Here is an 11,643-nt window from a genome sequence, read left to right on the forward strand (position 1 = left end):
TCCCTGGAGAGAAATACACACCCACTCTGTTCTAGGATAGTACCTAGAGCTCTGTGAGGACAGGGACCATATCTGTTTTGTTCATTACTGTATATCAGGGTTATAAGCTAAAATGTGTACATGGACTGGCTAAAAAAGCAAGTAAATGAAGTTACTGGGAAGGGAAAAGGTAACAATTGTCAATTGAAGCAGTAGGGAGTGGTTGGGACTAACCAGCCAAAGGCTGCTATGGGCAGCTAGTTATTTCCTTCCTGCCTGGCAGCATTCTGATTTTCCTAGAAAAGTCAGAGCTATATTTTTATAGCAAATTTTAAAAATATTGTACTAGGAAACCCCACAAATCCTTGAGCTATATCCAGCTCATGAATCACCTCTGCTTATGTTCAGTGTCTGAAACATGGTAGCTACTAACCATAAAACTACCCAAGCAAGCCCTGTGTGCCAGGCAAAGTTCTAGGTACTTGGCTCATTTAATTCTCACAACAACTTGGGGAGATAGGTACTATTCCTCATATTCATATGAGGCTGTGAAACTCCAAGATGTCAGGTAACTCAAAGCCATACAGATAGGAAGTTGTGGAGCCAGGGTTAGGTCCAGGCAGTCTAGCTTCAGAGCTGGAGCTTGTAACTTTGGGTTCTAGTTCCTGAAAAGCAAAGGCAGACAATGTAGAGAGGGTGGGAATGAGCTATATCACAGTTGACCAAAGATTTCAGTTGAAATAACTATTACTTGAGATGTCCTGCTGAGCAGCAAGGATGACCACCTCTGCTTTACTTTGGCTGTATTCCTGAGGCCTGGGTGACGGTTGTCCTAGCTAACTTGACATTCTGTCTCTTCTAACATCTATCCTGGATTTTTCTTCTTTCTTTTTTTAAAACAAAGCATTATAATTTTTATTAAAATAGTTTTTAAATGGAATTTTTATAATTAAAAAAATCATTTGTGGTAAAGTTTTAAAATATATAATTTATTTTTAGCACTCCCTTTTACTCCTCAAGAGGTATTTTCATTTGAGTAATTGTTATGGCCACCCTCCCAGTACTCAGTTGAATACCCAATACAAGGCAGACACGTAGTCATTGCTTCAACTCATCTGCAAAGTGTTCGCTGATTGTACAGAAACAATGTTACTTACGATGAAGATAATGTCCTATGAATTGCCTTTGTACCATAGTGTTGGTTTGGGGTTTTAATTTTTTAAAAAAGAATCAAGTACATTGTAAAAAAAAGTTTTAGATGTTTTTTCTGTGTATTCTCTTGAAACTCTCACAGCATTGCTCTTACATTTTTATTTTGAAATACAGAAAACTTTTTAAAAACAGTTTGTTGAGGTATAAGTAACATCACTGTTATTTAAATATTATAAACAGGTGTGTCTGGTTTTATTGCACTTCACAGAGGTTGCACTTTTTTACAAATTGCAGACAAAACCCTCCACCAGCAAAAAAGACGATGACTTGCGTTGTTGTGATACTCACTTTATAGGGATGGTCGAGAACTGAACCCACAATATTGCTGAGGTGTGCCTGTAGCAAGACAGCCAAAGAGACTACCTATTCCCATACTGTGTTTATAAAAATCCAGTTTCAGTGGATATTATTCCATGTGAAAACTCATGAACTTTTATAAATACTATTTCTAACACAGTTCTGTATTTGTAAAATAATTTATAATGTGAACTGAGACAGATTTCCCCCGAGAAAGTGCACTGCGTGCTGAGAATCACATGAAATAAACCCAAATTGGGATGACTTCTGGCCATTTTTCAGCATTACTGTGTTTCTGTCTTCAGTTTCTTTCTCCTAAAAGAATAGACATGTGAGTGGCATGGCGTGAAAACCACTACAGGGTCTTCGTGTTGAGAAGGGGAGCGATAGATTTTTCATTGGTGTTCCACCCACCCACATCTGAAGGGGCTGGACGAAGCAGTTACTCTGGAGAGGGTCTACAGGCCTATGAGCATTTTATTACCAAGTAACGTTTCTGTCACTTAAAATGAGATTCGGTGCACCAGATGATGTCTGTTGTAGAAAGAAATGTGATGGAAAGGTTTCTCCTTATGGACCTGAGCTCAATTTCACTTGTGTTTAGAACAAAGCAGAGGAAAACGTGGACCTGCGGCATATAGTTAAGCACTCTTCTTTGGGGTTTCCCCAGTGACTAGGGGCTGATGTCAAGTTGCAGCCTAGGCTAAGACCAGTTAGGCACATTTATAACTTAATGCACCTGTCTTGTGGCTGCCTAGGACCTAGTGCACCATTCAAAATAAGACAGGGGCAAAGGAGAATTTGAAAAACTAGTAAGCAGTTTTCAGGTTTTCTTTTTAATACATTTAGATCTTGTCATCCCATTCTGAACTTAATGGAACAAGGCTTTGAAAAACTGTGTGCTTTTGTACCCCAACTTGTTCCTGAGCCCGTAGGAGTGCTCACAAATTCCTCCCAGGGCAAACTGAACCAAACTTTGGCCATAAGGAATGTCACTAAACTTTGGAGGGAACTTCAAACGTGTGCTTCTTTCCCTTCCTCTCTGAAATTCCTAGAATTTGGAAAGAGCCTAAATCTTTAGGGTCTAATTGGGTCTTGTTTTCTTTAGATGATCTGGTAGCTGAAACTGAGAGGTTGTTAATGAAAAAGAAGCCACTAGGTGGTTTCTTGAGGCAGGCAGGGATTTACTGGTTTCTGGGTAGAGACCGGTGGCCCAACGTGGCCTTCCTTGTCTTTTATTATGGAAAGCAGTCAGCTGGGGTGGGTGGCTGGGTGGCTGGCACCACTGGAGAGAGAAGGAGTTTCCAGTCAGATCTGAAAACAAAAAAATACCAGGTATCTACTGCATTCCTCCCACCTTTCTTATTCATGAGGCCAGAGCATCACCACCAAAACCCTAGGAGGCCTGGAGAGCAGCCCTTTATCATTTAAAAAAGGAAACATTACAATAACAATCACTCACTTCTTGGTACTGTCCTAAAACATGTATATAAAATAACTACATTAAGGCCCCCCAAAACTGGTAATTAGATATTGTTTTTATTCATTTCACGAATGAATACTGCAGCCTGACACATTTGTGTAACCAGACACTAGTCAAAAATCAAGTGGTTATTGAAGGTAAGTGGTTGAATTAAGATTCAAAATCAGGCCATTCAATATCAAAACCTACCTGCCCTGTACCTACTATACTGCCTCTTCATTTTGGAGATGAAAGGAGAGGCCCAGACAGGTTAAGTGACTTATCCATGGCCACACAGCTTGCTGGTTGCTGATTTAGGCCTAGATCCGGGCTCCTGCTCTGCTGTTCCCCTACAGTGATGTTCCTTCAGGCATTTTCTTTGTATATTCCCTGATATTTTTATGTCTGGGGCTCCTTTTCCAGGACATAGGAAGGTAAGCAGTGGGGAGGAAAGTCACTTTTCTTTGAAATGTTCTCTTTCACAGGATCAGCCAGCAGTCAGGCCAGGGCCCCAGATCTCAGGCTCTGAATGAAGCTGCTGAGGGAAGCCAGAGGTTGGGGACACTGGCTGTCAGCTTCCAGTTCCCGCTCCAGGGGGGCAAGGAGACTGACATCTTTGTACTGCACTTCAGAGGAGGTTTGAGGCAACAGGGGTGTTGGGATTTTGTCCTCCCCAGTTTACCCTCTTAAAGTGCATTAAGCAAATGACATTTTAGGGAACCCTTTGCTCCGTGTTGAGTTACTAAAGCTGAGCGTTAACAACCAGGAGCTCCTGTCTTTCCTCTTATCTTCGAGGATGATGCCACCTGACCCTGTTCTGTAACTGTTCATCTCCAGCTCTCCACACCTGGATGCAGCACAGCTGCTGTGACTACGGCCCAGTCATACAAACTCCACAGGTCTCAGTCTTCTCCTCAGTAAATGGGTCATAGCAATCTCTACCTCAAAATACTGTTGAGAAGATTAATGTATCTATTTTACATTGAATCTCTGTGTTCGTCCGATGGTAACATCTAGAAGTGCCCTATATCCACTCACAGAGCCTCCACTTGTTTCTTCAGAAAATCTGATGTCGATATTATCCATTTTGTTCTCCCAACAGCCTTAGAGGGTGAGTATTTTGTCCTCCTATTACAAAAAAGTAAAAACAGCCAGCCACACAACCACTAGGGAGCCCTGGAAGTCCCACAGGAAAGTGAGGTGCACTCACTCATTGATCTGGTTAGCGGGAGAGTCCAGATACCTACTAACTCTTATTTTGCTTCCTTTCTTTCCCTCACACCCCACATCCAAGCTCGAAGGAAGGACTGTTGGCTCTAGTACCCAAAATTGGTCTCCATCTCCTGACATCTCACCAGCTCATCTGCCATCACCAACCCTCTGCCAGGAGGGCCACAGCCTCAACTCCTGGCTTCCTGCTGTTCACATTGTGTTCTTCCCTTCCGTCCTGAACTAACTGGATACCTGGAAGCCAGAGCAATCTTTTAAACAATACCTACAATCATATAGCTTTTCTGCTAGAATATTTTGGTAACTTCTTTTACTAGCAAATGCCAAAGGTCTTCTGTGGCCCTGCATAAATTGCATCTAACCTTGTCATCCCCAACTTTTTTTTGCTTGCCTCTAGCCACTCACTGCCCTACACCCCCTCAAACCCTCCTGTTCTAGCACCTTTGCAGTTGCCTTCCTGCCATGAGAGCTCAGTCCCTGAATTTTCCAGGCTTCCCCTCGAAGCCCCTCTTTGGAGCAGCTGTCCCTGAGTACTGCAACCCCTCCCACTTCTACCAACACCCTTCAAACTGCCTTTTGCAAAGTCTTCTTCCCACGTTAACTAAATCTCTGACTTAAATGAAAACAAGTTATTTAAGTGGGATAATTTTTGATGGTGAAGGATGAGCAGGAGAACAGGGTCAAAGGAGAGTGGTGAGATTCACTTGACTGCATGCTCAGGTGACCCCATTCATGCCCACCTTCTCTGATTCCAGAAAGGAAGCCGATGTACAACTGAAATAATTATCTTACTGATCTTAAGAAAAAGGTCATCGTTCTTCCTCCCTGTTTGGGAAAACTGAGGCACAGTATATACATTTTCCCAAGACTTTTATTTATGACACACCTCACTTGTGATATACTAACTGTGCCATCACTAGGTACATAAAACAAAAAGTTATGTTTCTCTTTCAGTTTTAAATGGGCAAAAGCCCAAGAATTTTTGCTATGTTTAGCCTTGATTTAGAACTCAGCTGTCCCTATTTCCCCACACATCACTCCCCTCTTCCACACTCATACCTCCCCTGAGTTCTCCTGGAAACTGAGCGGCTCAGCCAAACACCTGGAGTCTTTGATCATCAACCCATCAGCTGCCCCCCAGTGCTCAGCTAGAAGACTTTCAAGTTTTCCCTCTTTAAGTTTTGGGAAAGGAACAAAACACCATAGCAGCTGTTATATTGTGCCTTTCTTTGCATAATGGTGGTAAGAGCCAAAGAACTGCTACTTCAGGAAAGAGTTTTAAAATCCTCCTTCAATGGGGTTAACTGCTGTGCAGCCAAGGATTCCCACCACACGTCAGAACAGTGTCAGCCCAGGACCCTGCCTCTTCTGTTGTTTGCTCAGGGGATGTGCCAGGTCTCCTACATGATGTTTCTTAATTCTGCAATGGCCGAGAATGGATATGTCTTATCACTACAGAAATATGGCCATTGCTAAAGTAGTGGTGAGGCTGTCACTGGCGTGGCAGTCCTCCTCTTACATGGTAAGATTGCTCTAAAAGGGATCTCTCTCTCTCTAAAACAAAAACAAACAAACAAACAAAAAACCCAAAGAACCCACACTGGGAGCACTGTCTCAGGGGGTCCCAAATTGTGCTGAGTTTTACCTCTAGGAGCCCTTTCAGGTTCTCAGGCTCAAGATAGGGGGGGGGAAAAAATCCTCTCCTGCTTCTGACAGGGGGAGGGGTAAAGTAACAATTTTGAAATAAACCGAAGTATTCTGTTTGCCATAACAAAAGTCTACCCTATTCATTTTATTGGAGCCTAACTAACTTGGGGAAAAGGAAGCAACCCAACTCCAGGCCTCTCTAGTCTTCCTGTCTCATCTAAATGAAAACAAAACAAAAACAAAACAAAACAAAAAGTTGAGAAGTACTTGTGAAGGCCAGAGGCCAGTAGCACAGGGTCACTGAAATACTGAGACAGAATCCTAGACCTGGAATGCTTCCTTTCCCCCACACCTCACCATATCAATCAGGCTCCAGTAACAGCAGACTACAGTTAAAAGAACAGTTAGGATCAGCCTCTGTTTTGAAGAGTCTCTAGGGAACCCAAAAGATAACAGGAGATGTAAAATATGAGGACACTAAAGGAAATCTTACTCTTTGACACATACAGCTATAGCAAACAGTAAACATAACTTTCAGCCAAATAAACATAAAAAACCTCACACTAAAAGCCATCCACCTCAGTTCCTTTAACACAATACATCATGACTGGCTTACAAAAAAACTTTTTTTAAGAAGGCATGCTAACAGCCCAAAAATATAGTTTGAAGAGGTAAAACAAGTTTTAGAACCAGACTGATACGGCAGGGATATTGCAATTAAACTAGGGATTTAAAATAACTATGATTAATATGCTAAGGGCTCTATTGGAAAGAGTATACACCGTGCAAGAACAGATGGGTAATGTAAGAAGAGAGATGGAAACTCTAAAAAAGAATAAAAAAGAAATGCTAGAAACCAAAGACACTATAACAGAAAAATAGGAAGTTTGTGATGAGCTCATGAATACACTGTATACAAACAGACAAGGAAAGGACCAGTGAGTTTAAAGATATTCCAAAATTGAGATGCAAAGAAAAAACTGAGAAAGGATAACAAAGACAGAACTGATATCCAAGAACTGTGGGATAATACAAGAGGTGTAACTTCATGTGATAAGAATAGCAGAAAGAAGAGAGAAAGAAGCAGGAAAACTATTTAAAGTAATAATTGTGAAATGAGGGGCGAAGCGGGTATCACAGCTGCATGGAGTCCCTTCGTGGCTTAATGGTAAAAGAGGATGACTCCACCAAAGTGGCACAGAAAGAGTGAGCAGAAGGGAAGCAAAGGAGATCGATATGTCCCAGAGACCAAAGGCACTGGGTGAAAACAAAGAAAGGATGGTTAGTTTGGTCCGGTGCTTCAAGTGTAATGCCACGTTTTTCATTTTCATTTTAAAAGAGAATACCAAACAATTTCCTAAAAATTTGCCTGCTGTCTATGTAAGTGCCTATATCCTCTCACCAACAGTAGGTGATATAAATGTCTTATTTTTGCCAATCTTAGAAGATAAACACATATAAATTAATATTCTTTTTTATACTGCCCAAAAATGATTACAAAAAGAAATGAGAAAAAAAAAACAAACTAATTCAGTTTCCAGTTATACACAAGACTGCTTGAATGAAGGTTTATTTTTATTCTCTTGAAACATCACTAAAATTAGTAAAAAATTTAAAAAGGCAGAAAATAATGGGAGGGAGGAGACAATAAGCAGACAAGTGTATATAATATAGAACAATTTATGTAAAAAATGGTGGGAAGGAGAAACAATAGTGTGTTTTTGTTTATAAATGCATAAAGTATTTCTGATAGAAACAAAATAAGCTGGATATATGGAAACCCTGGAGTGGTGAGTTAGAGTGTTGAAGAAGAGATGAAAGGAAGAGTTCAATGCAGAATCTTTTGTGCTTTTGCACTTTGAGCTATGTAAATGTTTTATCTACTCAAAAATAAATGAACACAATTTAAATTTAAAAAAAAGTCCAAAACAGGAGATAGTCATTAAAACAAATAGTTGTATAAATAACTATAAATACAACAAGGGAATAGCCCAACGTCTATGGAGTCACTGAAGACCATTAGACTTCATCTAAAGGCTGAGCAGACAAATGGATAAGACGAAGGCATTCCAGACAGAAGATAGAACATGGCAGGGCACCAAGGTGAGAAGGGTCAGGGAATAGCTCAGTGGGACTCAAGTTTCTTGAGTAAGGGACAAGGCCAGGCGGATGGGGCAAATCACATGCTGCACTGGAGGAGAATTTTGAACACTGTTCTGTGAACATTGGGTAGCCATCCAAAGGTTTTAAGCAGAGGAGTGGCATGACTAGATTTCCATGTTCACAAGATTCACATTTAGACTTCAGTGTGGAGACATAGTAAGGGAATCCAATAAAGTTGCTGGTTATGAAATAAATATGGAAAACATATTTCCTTTTCAATAAACAGTATTAACAAATTAAAAAGTGAACTGAAAAAAAAAAATCATACACAATGGCAACCCAAGCTTTAAAATAGAGAACAGAAAAAGATAAATCAAAGAATAGAAGAAGTAATTCCAGAGGTTAAAAAAAAGACTTTTCTTTTTAGTTTTCATCCTCTCCCCTTTTGTTATTTTCTAAAAATTAATTTATTGATACTTTATAAGCTTCAGATGGAAAAGGCCCTCCCAGAGCTAAGTAGGATTTTTAAAAAGATCTACATATGGACATTCTTGTAAAACTCATAAACTTTGCAGGTAATACCTTCTAAGGAAGGAGAATCAGATGAGCAGCAGACTTCTCCTCAACAAAACTGGATCCTCTGAGGACTTCTTATGGTAAACAAGATAGACTAACACCAGCTAACTTAGAGAATAAAAGGAATGTATTAGGAAAGTATGAAGTAGCTCACAGAATCTAACGAAAACCTGAAGAACTTGGTCTTGTGGGTAAGGGATTCATATTAGCTCTGGGCCCATCACTGGGATGAAGAAACTGCAGTTATGTATAGTGTCTGTGTCACTCTGAAGATGCAGATTCCATGGGGGAAATGTCTGATTGACTCCTGGACTAGGAGGAGGGTGGGATATCTGAACAGACAGGGTAGAGTTACATCGGGGTGGATTCTGCAGATAAACAACACATGAATTCAATTAATCAATGCATTGAGTCCTTCTACATGCCAAGCATTTCTGGGCACAGGTAATCAATGAACCGACCAGAGACACTGTTCTCATAGAGTGTACATTCTGATGGAGTTTTGACAGAAAATAAATACAACTCTACAATTCTTTATCTCCAGTGATAAAATTGAAAGAGGTCTGGAAACCAAAGTTTTTTTGGAGGGGCTGTGGGTTTGATATAAACTGATTTGGCAGCAAAACCTGATCTGAATGAATGTGAAACATTTGAACACTTAAGTATTTATCCATCCCAGTTAGTGAAAGCACTCACACATTTGACAGCACAAGTATTAATGGATGCGATTGTAGGATTGCAGCCCTTAACCACTGGTGGACTGTATTTGTGCTCAAGGGAGACTGCATCGGTTTTTGTGGGAATCGGGGATCCTGGTCTTGGCTACACTCTTGGTGCTGGCTATGAAAAAAGAAAAGAAGCAGCAATGGGTGACTAGTTAGTGCTGAGTATGGATGTGTGAGAGAATGTGAGGATGTTTTTATTTTATATAGTATGGTCAGGGAAGGCCTCAACAATAAGATGACGATATGAACACAGAGACCTGAAGGGAGTAAGAGAGAAATTCATGTGGATGTCTGGGAGAAGAGTATTTCAGGCAGAGGGCAGAAAAAGTGCACAGGCTCTGAGATGAAAGCATCCTTAGACTGCTGGAATGGATGGGGCAAGGTGAATACGTGTAAGGGATGAGATCTGAGAGGCATTCGGGGAGGACAGGTAATGAAGCTTGACAGTAGGATATTTCTTAATGAGAGAGATAGGATCTGATTAACGTTTTAGAGAATAAATCAGTCTTAGGAGGCCTGTGTCGAGAACAGACAGTTTGACGTGAGGGCTGACATAGGGGAATTAATAGTCAGGAGGCTGTTGGGTGGTGGTGGTGGTTTGGATCAGGGTGGCAGCAGTCAAAGGGGAAAGCAGTCTATATCCAACAGAATTTTGATACATTTTTGAGGGAGAACTAATATACTTGCTGATGTATTGGAAATGGCATATGAGGAAAAGATGGAACTCTTCAGGTCACTAACTGAAAGCAAGGAATACAAGTAAGAATTGTGGAGGAAATGTTAAGGTCTAAGGAGAAAGGAGGATAAGATCGGGTCAGAGAAAGGGCAGATCCTGACATGTTCAGGTCTAGATGATTCAGGATTCTGAAGAAATCTTGGCCCTAGTGGCTTCCAATGCAGAATTTGGTCGTGAGTTCATGAATGCTAAGTGTGGGTAGGGAGGAAAAGAAGTAGTGTCTTTGTCCTTAAACAGTAATTTTATTATATTTGTTTAAATTTACATAAATGTTAATCACTTTCTTTGCTCACCATCTTTTCTCACATTTCTTCAAAGACATTTTCCTTTTTGCTGAAATAAATCATACGGATTTTCTTTTAGTGGAGTTCTTTCGGCCTTATATTCCCTCAGTTTTTATTTACATAGAAATGCTTCATTTTGCCTTTGTACTTGAAAAAATAGTGTGTTTTCAAGATACAGAAATCTAAGTTGACAATTGTTTCTCTAAACCCTTCAAAGGTGCTATTCCTTATCTTTTGGCTTCTGTTATCAGCTATCTGAATAGCTGTCATTCCTCTGGAGAGGGTTTGTCTTCTCTCTCTGGCTGCTTGTAATATGTTTTCTTTTCCTTTGGTGTTCTACAGTTTGAAGAAAATATGTATAGGTATGGGTTTATTTCTGTTTACTCTGTTTGGTGTATTTGTCCTCATGTGTGTGGATTATTGCCTTTTATACATTCAGAAAACTTCACAGCCATTATCTTCTTTTTTCTTTTAAGTTGTTTTTGTTTTAAAAAGTTTTTAAAATATTTTATTTATTTATTTTTAAAGAGAGGGGGAGGGAGGGAGAAAGAGAGTGAGAGAGACATCAATGTGTGGTTGCTTCTTATGTGCCCCCAACTGGGGACCTAACCTGCAACCCAGGCATGTGTCCCAGACTGGGAATCGAACCAGCGACCCTTTGATTCATGGGCTGGCACTCAATTCACTGATTCACGCCAGCCAGGGAAAAATTTTTTTTTTTTTTTTTTTTTTTTTTACTGTTGACACTATTACAGATGTCCCTCATTTCTCCCCCTCCTCCACCAAGCTCTACCCTTTCTTCACTGCATTGTTGTCTGTGTCCATGGGCTTTGCATATATGTATATATGCTTCTTAGCTAATCTCTTCAAGTCTCCCTCACCCCCTCTTCTCTGAGATCTATCAGTCTGTTCTATGTGTTTGTGCCTCTGGTTTTATTTTGTTCATTAGATTCCACATATGAATGAGATTACATGGTTTTTGTCTTTCTCTGACTGGCTTATTTCACTTAGCATAATATGCTCCAGGTCCATCCATGCTGTTGCAAAAAGTAAGATTTCCTTCTTTTTTATGGTTGCATGGAATTTCATTGTGTAACTGTACCACAGCTTTTTATCCACTTATCTGCTGATGGGCAGTTGGGCTGTTTCCAGATATTGGCTATTGTAAATAACACTGCCATGAACCTAGGGGTGCATATATTCCTTTTTTTTAAATCTTTTTTTAAAGTATATTTTATTGATTATATTGTTCCAATAGTTCCAATTTATTCCCCTTTGCTCCCCTCCTCCCAGCATGCCCCCTCCCCCAACAATCCCTCCCCAAGTCCATGCCCATGGGTCGTACATACGAGCTCTTCTGCCTCACCCTTTCATATAGTCTTCTTCTTCTTT

The sequence above is a fragment of the Furipterus horrens genome, unplaced genomic scaffold, assembly GCF_987537825.1.
Source record: "Furipterus horrens unplaced genomic scaffold, mFurHor1.1.pri manual_scaffold_3, whole genome shotgun sequence".
Taxonomy (NCBI): Eukaryota; Metazoa; Chordata; class Mammalia; order Chiroptera; family Furipteridae; genus Furipterus; species Furipterus horrens.